The 13,505-nt window shown below is 39.6% G+C and overlaps 1 long non-coding RNA gene across 1 annotated transcript; it reads right to left on the bottom strand.

The window, feature by feature from the left end:
• Nucleotides 1–729: 729 nt before the first annotated feature.
• LOC138895014 (uncharacterized) lies at nt 730–12,875 on the bottom strand. The gene is made up of 3 exons (XR_011409210.1): nt 12,539–12,875; nt 1,517–1,736; nt 730–1,427 (listed from the first exon to the last, which is right to left on the bottom strand). It is a non-coding gene; the product is annotated as an uncharacterized lncRNA (long non-coding RNA).
• Nucleotides 12,876–13,505: the final 630 nt, after the last annotated feature.

Below are 13,505 nucleotides of genomic sequence, written 5' to 3'. Positions count from 1 at the left end.
TGAAAACCCCCCCTCCCTTCTATCTGCTCAATCTCTTTCATTAACCCTCTCCTCCCTTCTATGTGCTCCATCTCTCTTTCATCAACCCTCTCCTCTCTTCTATCTTCTACATTTCTCCTTTAACCTAACTCTATCAAAACATATCCAACTCTCTTTCTCTCTATACTGCAAGCTTTTCTAACTCTTGCTTTTCTCCTAATATGATTAGGAACCTTCATTGTTGCTGTGGAGAAGTCTTTAGAAATCACTGATCTTGGAATGGATGATAAGAGTAAAAACTTTCTCAACAGATTAACTTTGAACAGGGTAAATATTGTCAATACTGCAGATGTCACAGGCTTGCTTCAGAAGGAACTGGAAAGTTTGCAGTAGATGCAAATTTATTGATCAAGCATATTCGCTCCACGTGTTCCAGAAAAGTTTACACCTGTGGTCTAGGAGGAATAATCTTAAGACTGACATTGCTTCACTGTTAGACCTATTGTCAATACTTTTGTAGATTCTCTTCTTGCTTTTGCACCTTTTTGAAGTATTTGTAGGTTCTCTTCTTGCTTTTGCACCTTTTTCAAGTACTAACAGCAGCACCATCTAAGTGTTGTATACATCAATGAAATTCATTTTTTGCTGATTAAAGAAAAAGTTTAAGTGTCTCATCTGTATATTGGTTTAATAACAACTACAGAGACAAAAGTTCCTCTTCACAAGTCAGACTAGCATTAGCCGCTTTTTTTAAGGATTGGTAACATATAGCATTATAGCTTAGTTGGTTCTAGTAATCAGTTAAAAGAATAAAGGTGATATTGACCATAAATTCCTCACCATTATATAAGTTCTCTAGCAGTACAGACATTGAACTAAATAAGACAATAAAATTAAAGAGACGCACCGCGTCTAGCCTCGGAAGCATCAGCGAAAAGAGGATAATCCATGGAAACTCCGTTATCCTCTTCTAAAGGAGCAAGGAGACCAAAGTCGAAAACTTTTATGTTGATGTCCTGCAAGCCAATTGAACAGGAACTTATAAAGCATCAACGAGTAAGGAGGTCTAAAATTAAGGTTCAGCTGTTACCTTGTCAATCATTATGCTAGAAGGTTTGACACTACCAAATGCAAATCGCTTGTCAGGCAACCAGGCAAAGAGGCTCGCAAGTTGAGTCGCCACCTTCATTCTATCATCCCATCCAAACTTTTCGTCTGCCCAAGGAACAAATGACAAGTTAAAAGCACACCAAAACTAGTAAATTTAGTCATCAATTATACATGGTGAAAATTCCCTAAGTAGCTCCAGTACCAGAATGAAGCACCTCCTCCTAATATTTAGTTGGTATTTCATCATATACTACTGCAAGTATATACTGAAAACAGAACCCCTTTAACTTCATCAAACTTGAATGACGGTTTTCACTGGTCAGTATTTCAAGCTCATTCTGCAAATTTTCCACATAGCTTAGTAAAAAATGATGAGAGATAGAGAAAGAGAGAATGAAATCCAACAAATTAAACCATGCCAACATACACAAAATCTAGCTGGATGGTCAGAGTAAGACGAGCCACATGGAACAAAGAACTCCCATGTTTTGATAGAAACTCCGAGTTCATGATCTCAGAACAATCTCCCGTGCATAGTGTCTTTGATTAAGAGATCTCGGTCAAAGTTGTCCGTCATATCTTTCAAATCCTGAAAGCTGTAAGGTTGTGCATCACCCACGGGTGGTGGAGTCATTACCCAAAGAGACCTGCAGATAGTAGAAGAAATATAATGATCAGTGTTGAGAATGCACAAATGAAGAATACTCCTTAACTAGCCATCTCATCTCATCGTATTTGGAATTCATAAACTGATAGGTTACAAGTACTTGTTTTATGTTTTGATGATCTAACAAACTTACTATCAAGAACCAGATAAGGAATCAATTACATATCCTCAAGACCATAAGATCGAAAGGTTCCAGCTTGGAATATGCTTCGACTCTTCAGAGTCAGAGGAACAACTGAGGGAACAGATAACTATCGTTTCCCGAGGAAACTGTACAAGTTAATTGCCCCAGCTGTAAAGTTGCTGCCTGCACACGCTACAGTGCAGAAACAGTGCAGCAGTCAACTTTATGGGGAGTGTCTTTTACCTACGTTGCTTACATCATCCTAGTGATGTCACAAATGCACTATTAACATTAAGGAAGGTAAAACAAATCACTTGTTCACTTAGAGAATTCATTCGAGCACTCTTACGGTCATTGATCATCAGGCAATCAATTCTCAAGTGCATCAAGAATAAAGAACAACACTACTATGGACCAGTTTCCCACAGCAAGTCATTGTATGTCCTTAGTTGAGTTGTAACTTTGTAATAGTTCTTCAATTGTAATTCCTACTTTGCTTGTTTAGAAGTATTATGTAGGAAACCCTTTGTAAATCTTAAACCTTTGTGTTTGAGTCTTGACTAGAGTTAGTCGAGTTGTAAAGTTTTTGTAATAGAGTTATTACAAAGTGACCTGTAATAGAGTATTACAAGTTAGTGAGGGATTAAGAGATTAATTCCTAGGTTGCAGAGGTTGTAATCTAAAAGTTTCTAAGTAGTGAAGTTGAAATCCTACAAGGGTAGGTCATGGTTTTTAATCCCGTTGAGCTGGGAATTTTCCACGTAAAAATCCTCTTGTCATCTACTTACTGCAGTGTGCGTGTGTTCTAGTGGAACTGATAGAGAACCTGGTTCTCTATAGAGTTTAGTGGACCTTTATATTCTATCAATTGGTATCAGAGCAGGTTCTTTCTATCAGGTTAACACCTAGAATGGATCCTCATAGCTGCTCCTCCAAACTTCGAAGAAGGCTAGTCTACTTACAGACCACCTAGGTTCAATGGACAGTATTACGGATGGTGGAAAACTAGGATGCATGACTTCATCATGGCTAAAGATTCAGAGCTATGGGATGTCATATGTGACGGACCCTTTGTTCTCACCAAGAATCTTGGCGACCCAGTTGTAGCCATTCCCAAGACGAGGAAGTAGTTCAATGACGCTGAGCGAAAGGCCATAGAAAAGACCTTTCGTGCAAAGAAAATTCTTATTTGTGACATTGGTCCTGATGAATATAACAGGATATCGGCATGCCAATCAGCAAAAAAAATCTGGGAGGCTCTTCAGACAGCTCACGAAAGAACAACACAGGTTAAGCAATCCAAGATTGACATGCTCACAACTGAATACGAGCTCTTCAGGATGAAAGATGATGAATCCTTCCAAGATATTCACACTCGCTTCACCTCCATCATTAATGAGCTTCACTCTCTTGGTGAAACTATTCCAAGAAACAAACTTGTCAGGAAAATCCTTAGTGTTCTGCCTAGCTCTTGGGAAAGCAAAGTGAACACCATTACAGAGGCGAAGGACTTGCATACACTGACCATAGATGAACTTGTTGGCAATCTAAAAATATATGAAATGAAGAAGAAGAAAGACAATGAAAGAAGAGAATCCAAAAGGGAGAAGAACCTGGTCCTCAAGACAGACATCAATGATTCAAGTGGTGAGGATGGTGATATGGCTTACTTGATAAGAAGATTCCAGAAGATGGTTCGCAGGAATGGAGGCATTCCAAAAAGGGGAAGTTCTAGCAAGTCAAAATATTATGACCTCTGTCATAAATGTGGCAAGCCAGAACACTTCATCAAGGAATGCCCTCTCTTAAATCAAGATCAGTACAAAAACAACTTTGACAAAGCAGGCAAGAGGAACCCGGTTCCTGATAAACACTTCAAGAGAAAAAATGCCGCTGACAATATTGTAAAGCAATCTCTTGCTGCATGGGGAGACTCCTCTAGCGAATATGAAGAAGAAAATGATCATGATGATAGTTCAATGATGGCAGTGGAAAGTGAAGCAACTGAGTATGACTCAATCTTTGTCTTGATGGCTCAGTCTGATGATGATGAAGATGACGACGATAATGAGGTAAATTTTCTGGATGTTCAGAGAAATCTGAAATCTTATTCTCCTAAAAAACTCATGTCTTTGGCAAATGTGTTAATTGATGCTTATCACAGTCTTATAAATAATAAAGATGCTTTGACTGTGGAGTTAGGAGAAGCAGAACAAAGCAGAGACGACTTAGTAATCGTTGTTGTTGATTTAAAGGAAACAATTGAGAACCTGAAAAAAGAGAAGGATGCCTTAGATGAAAAAATTGCAAATATAAAACATGAAAAAGATGATCTAATGGTCGTTGTGGTAGACCTAAAGGAGACCTTTGAGTGTGTAAGAAAGGAAAAAGAAGTCTTAGCTGAGAGAGTTGCTAACATTGAGCATGAGAGAGATGACCTATTAGTGGTGGTAGTGGACTTGAAGGAAACAATTGGGGAACCTAAAATAGAAAGTAGGCCTGAAAATTCTCAAAAGGGAAAGGAAGTTGCAAGCGAGACACACATTAAGCTTGAAAGTGAGTTAAATTCAATGAAGACTAGTCTGTGTGTTGAGCTTGAGAAAAACAAACAACTTCATGAAGAACTAGGAAGAGTGAAGAGTGATCTTGAAAACTCACTCAAGTGGACCTGGTCCTTTGATGCTATCACTGCCATGTACACCAACAATGGGGGAAACAGGCAGAGGATTGGGTTCCAAATGGAAAATATTCCCTACAACCCTCATAGCAAGTACGTTACTGTACCTGGTAATTGTCTTTGCACTCACTGTGGCAACACTGGCACTTTAAAGAAAATTGTAAGGCCAGATTTCAGCCACAATAGAAAAACAAAGTTTTCGCTGAAAACATAACTACTGGTAGAGAACCTGGCCCCTTATATAAAAAACGCATGATGCCTGGTTGGACCAAAAGATCCCTCATTCACCCATTTACTCATTACAAGGGACCCAAACTCGTTTGGGTTCCTAAGTCTAACTCCTGATTTTCTTGTGCAGGGAACAGTGAAAGGAAGCAGCCTACAATGGTACATGGATAGTGGCTGCTCAAAGCACATGACTGGAAGTACAAATGATTTCCTTTCACTTAAAGCCCTGCAAGGAGGGAGTGTATCCTTTGGAAATGGAAAGAAATGATATATTTTAGGAGTTGGAAGGATTGGAAAGTCTCTCTCACACTTAATCGAAAATGTGTACTATGTGAACGGGTTGAAGTACAGCTTGCTAAGTGTTTCCCAGATCCGTGACAAGGGAAACAAGGTGGAATTTGTGTCAAAAATATGTACAGTCACAAACCTAGTGACTAGTGAGGTAGTGCTAGTAGCAAAAAGATACAAAAATATCTATGTTGCTGATTTTGAGTCTGCAGAATGGTAATCTCAACTGTCTAAGTGCTATTGATGATGCTGTTGAATTATGGCATAGGAGGCTGGGTCATGCAAGCTTCACATTTCTGAACAAATTGGTCAGGAAGGACCTGTTTCGTGGTCTTCCCAAGTCAAGTTTCAAGGATCACAAAGTGTGTGATACATGTGTAAAAGGCAAGCAAGTCAGATCCTCATTCAAGCCCAAAAAGGAAGTCAGTACCTCAAGGTCACTTGATATTCTTCACATGGATCTATGTGGACCCATGGGGGTGGCAAGCAGGGGAGGAAAGAAATATATCTTCGTTATAGTTGACGATTACTCCAGATTCACCTGGACTCTGTTTCTCAGAACCAAGGGTGAAACCTTTGAAGTGTTTGTTGCCTTCGTCAAAAAGATTCAAGTGAAGATGGGTAATAATGTAGCTTGCATCAGGTCTGATCATGGGACAGAGTTCGACAATGCTAAATTTGATGAGTTCTGTACTGAAAATGGTATCACTCACAATTTTTTGGCTCCAAGAGCACCTCAACAAATGGTGTTATGGAGAGGAAAAATAGAACTCTTGAAGACATGGCAAGGACAATATTGATTGAAAGTGGGATCGCAAAGAATTTCTGGGCAGAAGCTGTCAATACTGCTTGCTACTTGGTGAACAAGTGCATGGTCAGGTCCCTTTTGAAAAAAACTCCATTTGAACTGCTGAATGGAAGGAAGCCCAAGCTGACACATCTAAGGACTTTTGGGTGTAAATATTTTGTCCTCAACAATGAAAAGGAAGCTCTTGGAAAATTCGATGCCAAAAGTGATGAAGGAATCTTTCTGGGATATTCATCCCAAAGAAAAGCTTACAAAGTATACAATAAAAGGACTCAATGTGATGAAGAGAGTATACATGTGATCTTTGATAAATCTCACCTCTCATGTGAGAAGGACAGACGTGTTGACCAAGATGGAAAACCTTTATCTGTTCTAGGTGAAGTTATTGACATGGAAAATGAAAAGGCAAACATGATGAGTCATGTCAAGAAATCCAGTGAAGACGATGCAAATAAATCTCCATCCATTAGAGAGGAACCAGGTCACACGATCACAACAACTGAAGCTGAAAATAGAGTTGTTGATGCAGTCCAAGGTACTCCACTTGCTGAAGTAAGAAGCGGCCAAGAACCTCAGACAGATATACCTGGGTCCTCTACAAATAAGATTCAGGTACCAAACTGGAAGCACAAAAGCTCACATCCTCTTGACAACATAATTACCCCTCTTGACTCGGGTGTTCAAACCAGATCAAAATTCAGAAATTCACTTGCCTTTTTAGCCTTTCTTTCTCAATAGAGCCCAAAAACATCAAATAAGCGTTGAAAGATACAGACTATATCACATCCATGCAAGAGGAGCTGCATCAATTTAAAAGAAACAAGGTATGGCACCTGGTCCCTCGACCTGCAGATCAAACTATCATAGGAACCAGGTGGGTATTCAGGAACAAACTTGATGAGTTTGGAAATACAACAAGAAATAAGGGAAGGCCTGTAGTTCAAGGCTACAATCAGGAAGAATGGATCGATTATGATGAAACATTTGCTCTAGTTGCTCGAATGGAAGCCATTAGAATTCTTATTGCCTTTGCATCTCATATGGAGTCTACACTGTTCCAAATGGATGTCAAAAGTGCATTTCTAAATGGCTATCTGAAAGAAGAAGTCTATGTCAAGCAGCTTCCTAGTTTTGAGAGTCATGAGCATCCTGAGCATGTGTTAAAACTGTACAAGGCATTGTACATGCTAAAGTAGGCTTCCTGGGCTTGGTATGAAAGGTTGTCAAAATTCCTTCTAGAAAATGGATTTACAAGAGGAAAAATTGACAACACTCTTTTTCTGAAGAAACGAGGGAGGAACCTGCTCATTGTTCAAGTATATGTTGATGATATCATCTTTGGAGCCATAGCTGACTCTCTGTGAAGAATTTGCAAAACTCATGGGGAGTGAGTTCGAGATGAGTATGATAGGAGAATTAAATTTCTTTCTAGGACTTCAAGTGAAGCAATCTCAGAAGGGAACATTGATAAGTCAGTAGAAGTAAATCAAGGAATTGTTGAAAATGTTTGACATGGAAGCATCAAAAGTCATCGTCACCCCTATTGCCACAGCTACCCATCTAGACATGGATGAACCTGGTTCCCCTGTAAATCAGACCATGTATAGAGGGATCATAGGGTCACTCGTGTATCTCACTGCAAGCAGACCAGACATTGTGTTCAGCGTGGGCCTTTGTGCAAGGTTTCAATCCAATCCAAAGGAATCTCATTTGAAGGCTGCCAAGAGAATATTGAGATATCTCAAAGGAGCACAGGACCTAGTTCTCTACTATCCCTCAAGTGACAACTTTGATCTTATTGGGTATCTGACGTTGATTATGCAGGATATCTGGTGGACAAGAAAAACACGTCTGGAATGGCACATTTCCTGGGTTCTTGCCTAATCTCGTGGGGTACAAGGAAGCAAAATTGAGTGGCACTCTCAACTGAAGAAGCAGAATATGTAGCAGATGCTTCTTGTTGTGCTCAATCGATGTGGATCAAGCAGCACCTAGAAGACTTTAGAGTGTTCTCAGATTGTGTGCCTCTCCTATGCGACAATACACGTGCACTCAATATGGCCAAAAATCCAGTCCAACATAAGAGAACCAAGCACATTGACGTGCATCATCACTTCCTTAGAGACAATGTTAAAAAGGGGCTCATTTGCATGAAATTCTGCAGCACAGAAGATCAGATTGCAGACATATTTACCAAGGCCTTGAGTAGAGAACATTTTGAAAGAAATCGTCTGGCACTGGGATTGATAAAGCCCAATTGAGAACCTGGTCCCTCGATGATTGGCTATGAAAGACATGTTCATGTAAGATTAGCTAAAAAGTATTTTCTGGCAAAGTCTAACTCATCTCTATACTATTACATGTAGACACGCATGATGATTACAGAGCAAATAGGGAGTTGATGTAGTACGCGCTAGTAAAAAGGGCAAAGGTTACAAATGCAAGATTAGTCAGGGAACCTGGTTCTCCTGACACATGTTAGTAGTTTCTCTATTCTCTCATGCACAATTTTGAACGGTTAAAACAAGTGCCACATCAACAGTGCATCAGTTTCTTTTCCTTGCGTCTTGTGAACCCAAATGTCTCACCAGTTAATAATTGACCCGACTCCCAAAACTGCCACCCTTTCTTAATCTATCACTGTCACAACTCCTCCCATCAAATTTTCAAAACCCCATTCTTCTGCCTCTCTTCAAACTGTCAAATCCCTTCTCTTCTTCTCACCATGGCCGAAAATCAAACAACCTCGAGTGTTCCAAGTGACATCCCCATTGAGTCCTCACCTGTTGAAACACCGATATCAGACTCCTCACCCCACACCACTGCTAACCAAAACCCTAGGACAGTGTCACCCCCATATTCTGTCTCCTTTCCTACCCACTCGAGTTTTGGTTCTCATAGGAGTCGCAAAATCTCAACTCCCAAAAGATTTGTAGCCCAGAGCCCTTCTCCTACTTAGCCGAAAAAGGGGGATGAACAGAGCATTGCTGACTAAGAAGAAGATCAAGAAATTTCAAGTTCACCTATGAAAGAGGGGTCAAAGGTAGATCAAATTGATACTTCCGATAAGTTTGACTCAACAATGACTGCTCCTGATCTTGTGTCCACAGGTAACACTCTTTCCTCTACTAAGCTCTCCATGGATGTACAAGAAAAAGAGACAATAAAGAACATGATGTCCATAGCTCATGAAGGGTTGTTATAGAAGGAGGTGATGATGGTTTTGGGACTCAGGGGGAAGAGTCTAAGACTATGAAAGAGGGTAGAGAGCTTGTGCTTGTTGAACAATCGGCATAAGACAATACTACTAGGGTACCAAATATGGGACCTGATTCCTCCCAGGAGGATCTAATTCAATGGTCCTCTCAAAAGCCCCAGGTCAGTGTTGACCCTGCTCCCTCTCCTCATTTTGATGCTGAGCCTTTGTGTGTGGTGATGCCTAAGGAAAGATCTGTGTCTAGAGAAGAAAAAAGTGATAATGAAGAGGATTCTAATGATATGCTAATTGCTAGCTTGACTAGGCGTAGACCAATGATTGCTCAAGAGTCTACTCCTAAGTGACCTACTACAAGGTTGCAAAGGAAGGAGGCTCTTGAGTCTACACTTAAGAACAACCAAGCTAAGTCAAGAAGAAGAAAATTAGTGAAAGATGGGAAAGTTGTGAGCGAGAAGATAGTGCCAGTTGTGAATGTGGATGATGAAGGAGAAGAGGAACCTGGTTCCTTGACTAGAAAGCGCTCACAGAAGCATGGTCTCCCCAAGCCTAAAAGGGGATCTTCTGTGTCTGCTGAAAATCTGAACAAGTATGATGATATTGTTGCTAGTGAAAATATGGTGAAAACATCTGGTGATAAATTGGTAGAAGAGTCTGTTGCCAGGGTGATGGAAGAATTGGGTGAAAAGTCTGTGAAGTTTGATGAAAAAGGAAAGAATGTTTGCAAGTCTACTAAGAGAAAAGCTGATATGGATGAGGAACCTGGTTCCTCAAAGAAGGCCATAGTGGGTGATCCAAGGAGTGTTGGGAAAGAGAGGTTAAGAAGTCAAAAGGTGTTTTGGGGCCGCACATTTGCCCCTGATATCTTGGAGGAGGCTGGTATGAGACAGCTGGTTGAGATCTGTGAGTTCCAACAATGGACACATTTGTTCACAAATGATGCTCCAATGGTGTATGAAGAGGAAGTTCAAAGCTTTTATGCTGACATTTTTAAAGTTGAAGATGATCACATCTGTGTGTTGGCAAATGGAGTTGATATGGTGATGGACTCTGCCTTGTTGGGGTCCATTCTTGGTGTGTCTGCTGAAGGGATGTCTAGTGTTCATGGATCCTGTTCTCAAAATTTCAGAAATGCCACATTAAAGGACAGAGTAGTTCAGAAGGGAACGGGTTCAGAAGTAGGCCCTCCTTCCTGTATACCAACTGCTATTTAAGATGGTGAATAAGGTATTGCTGCCTCGAGCTGAGAGAAGATCTATCACCTCTCGTGCAGACATGTTCCTTATGAAAGCACTGGACAACTTCACTACCATCAATCTGCCTGGGATTATGATAGAGCACATGAACAAAGTGGCAGACTTTAAAGATGGTAATCATAGGCTGCCGTATGGGTTCCTTCTCACCAAGGTCTTTAAGAAATTCAAGGTTCCTCTGGGACAAGCTAAAGTGGGCACAAAGAAGCAAACTTTCTCCAAAGCTACTCTTAAAGAATGTGAGTGTATTGAGAAAATTGGAGGGGTTGGAAGCACTTCTACCATATCTCAGCTGATCAATGCTCAGAACAGTGCTATCCCGGAGATAAGGAAATTAAAAGCAAGGAATGATATACTTGAGACTCAGTTAAGTCAGCTGCATGAGGCACCCGGTTCCAGTTGTTCTCAAGGAGAAAAGGTTGCTTGTCTAACAAAAGAGAATGTTGAGCTCAGGAAACAAGTAGAGGACCTGAAAGAGAGACTGCTCAACGAGCAAATGTCAGCAAATGCTCGAATGGATTTAGTCTTCCAAGCCCTCTCTAAGCCATCTCCTTCCAGTGCTCCCTAAATAGTGTCCCCTCAGTGTCCAGTCTTTAGTGATCAGCCTATTCCCCAGTGTCAGTTTATATGATGATGTTTGTGGTGTTTTTTTTGCTTGTTCAAAACTGTGGATGGTGGTAGTAACATTGACTCCGCACCTGTTGAAAAATCCAAATTAATGTTAATGCTAGCTTTTCCCTTTTTTCTAACTATGCCTTGTTTTTATGCTCTGTTTTTAGTCATGTTGTATGCATACAAGTGGCATGAGTTAACTCAAGCTAGACTTCTTTTTGCTATATACTTGTTGCTCTTCTTTTTATGATGCCAAAAGGGGGAAGATTAATGTGCATAATTGATTAATGAGAATGTGCATAATTGATTAATGAGCACTGATTAAGGGGGAATACAGACTCAGGGGGAAACTTAAGGCTTTTCTGGTTCATTGTCTGGTTCTGTGCGGTCTTTTTCTGGGATGTTTAAATTATAAGTTTGTCATTATCAAAAAGGGGGAAATTGATAGGTTACAAGTACCTTGCTTTATGTTTTGATGATCTAACAAACTTACTGTCAGGAACCAGATAAGGAACCAGTTACATATCCTCAAGACCTTAAGATCAAAAGGTTCCATCTTGGAATATGCTTCGACTCTTCAGAGTTAGAGGAACAATAGAGGGAACAAATAACTATTGTTTCCCGAGGAAACTGTACAAGTCAACTGCCCCAGCTTTAAAGTTGCTGCCTGTACATGCTACAATGCAGAAACAGTGCAACAGTCAACTTTCTGGGGAGTGTCTTTTACCTACCTTGCTTACATCATCCTAGTGATGTCACAAATGCACTATTAACATCAAGGAAGGTAAAACAAATCACTTGTTCACTTAGAGAATTCATTCGAGCACTCTTACGGTCATTGATCATCAAGCAATCAATTCTCAAGTGCATCAAGAACAAAGAACAACACTACTATGGACTAGTTCCCCACAACAAGTCATTGTATATTCTTAGTTGAGTTGTAACTTTGTAATAGTTCTTCAATTGTAATTCCTACTTTGCTTGTTTAGAAGTATTATGTAGGAAACCCTTTGTAAATCTTAAACCTTTGTGTTTGAGTCTTGACTAGAGTTAGTCGAGTTGTAAAGTCTTTGTAATAGAGTTATTACAAAGTGGCCTGTAATAGAGTATTACAAGTTAGTGAGGGATTAAGAGATTAATTCCTAGGTTGCAGAGGTTGTAATCTAAAAGTTGCTCAGTAGTGAAGTTGAAATACTACAAGGGTAGGTCGTGGTTTTTAATCCTGTTGAGCTGGGAATTTTCCACGTAAAATTCCTCTTGTCATCTACTTACTGCAGTGTGCGTGTGTTCTAGTGGAACTGATAGAGAACCCGGTTCTCTATAGAGTTTGGTGGACCCTTATATTCTATCATAAACAAATGGTCAACAATGATATCCTTTTCTAACAAGAGCAATGAAATTGCATTACAGTAATCAAACAGGAGTAGACAAAATTGAAGAAATTACCAAGGGAAAAGACCAACATATATTCAAAAGATAAAAGATAAATACACAACAATCAAGAGTATACTTATTTGGGAAAACAAAATAAAGCGGATGCATATATTTGAAGAATAAAGAGAGATAAACTTATTATACTTGGCCAAGCCTTTCTCCATTTTAGAAGAGCTAAGCAGGAACGAGTCAAGCATAGGTCCATAACCGGCTTTCCTTTCAGACTTATAATAATTTTCCTTTTGATAGTAATACGCCTCAAAAGACCAACGCGTGAATTCCTTCCTGATCTTTCCCAGGCCTTCCATTGATTAGTCGGGAGAGGGAGGAAAAGAATGGATGTAACTGCCGTTCCGATTTATCTTAGGCCCCTAATGCTGATATACTCTGTTTATTTCTTTTTTTCCTTTTTCTCTTCTATATTTTTTTTTTGGTAAAAATTTAAATAATACCATAACTCGCAAAAAGTATATACACCTAAAGAGCACCTTTCTTCCAAAGCTAGGAAGAACAGGCCTCCGACATATCAGCTAATTACAAAGTAGTTTATGTATCAAACTATGACAACCTCTAGCTTTCCTAGAATTCTGGAGTAGCTCTATTCTATCTACACTCTCTCTTTTGATCTGTGATAGCACTACATCAGTATTTACATTAATTCCTCTAAACGTTTTCAAGTTTCTAGCTCTCCATACATGATAGATCACTGCTCCCCAAATTGCTGCAATTATCTCCTTTTGAAATTGATGCCATTTCCTTTTCTTTACTCCTTCTAGTACCCTGTGAACTTCTTCTTTTAGCATATGAATTCCTGTCCATTGTTGAATGCCTTCTCGCACCTTTCCTATCCAGTCACATTCTGCAAACAGGTTCAATGGAGTCTCCACAGCACCACAACTTGGCTTGAACAAAGACAACATGTATCATCTTTGTCATGGCCCGAAATTCCCAGCTTCGGGACCGTGATGACGCCTAACATTTCACTTGCTAGGCAAACCAACATTAGAATAATTTTAACTATTTTTTAACAATTTAATTTAATTAATAATAAAGAAACTAATAACTAGAATAAAATATGAATAAAATAAGTAAACCATAATAATAACGATGT

The sequence above is a fragment of the Nicotiana tomentosiformis genome, chromosome 6 (genome assembly GCF_000390325.3).
Source record: "Nicotiana tomentosiformis chromosome 6, ASM39032v3, whole genome shotgun sequence".
Taxonomy (NCBI): Eukaryota; Viridiplantae; Streptophyta; class Magnoliopsida; order Solanales; family Solanaceae; genus Nicotiana; species Nicotiana tomentosiformis.
The sequence above is the reverse complement of the archived record's forward strand: the minus strand, read 5'-3'. Positions and strand labels throughout refer to the sequence as shown.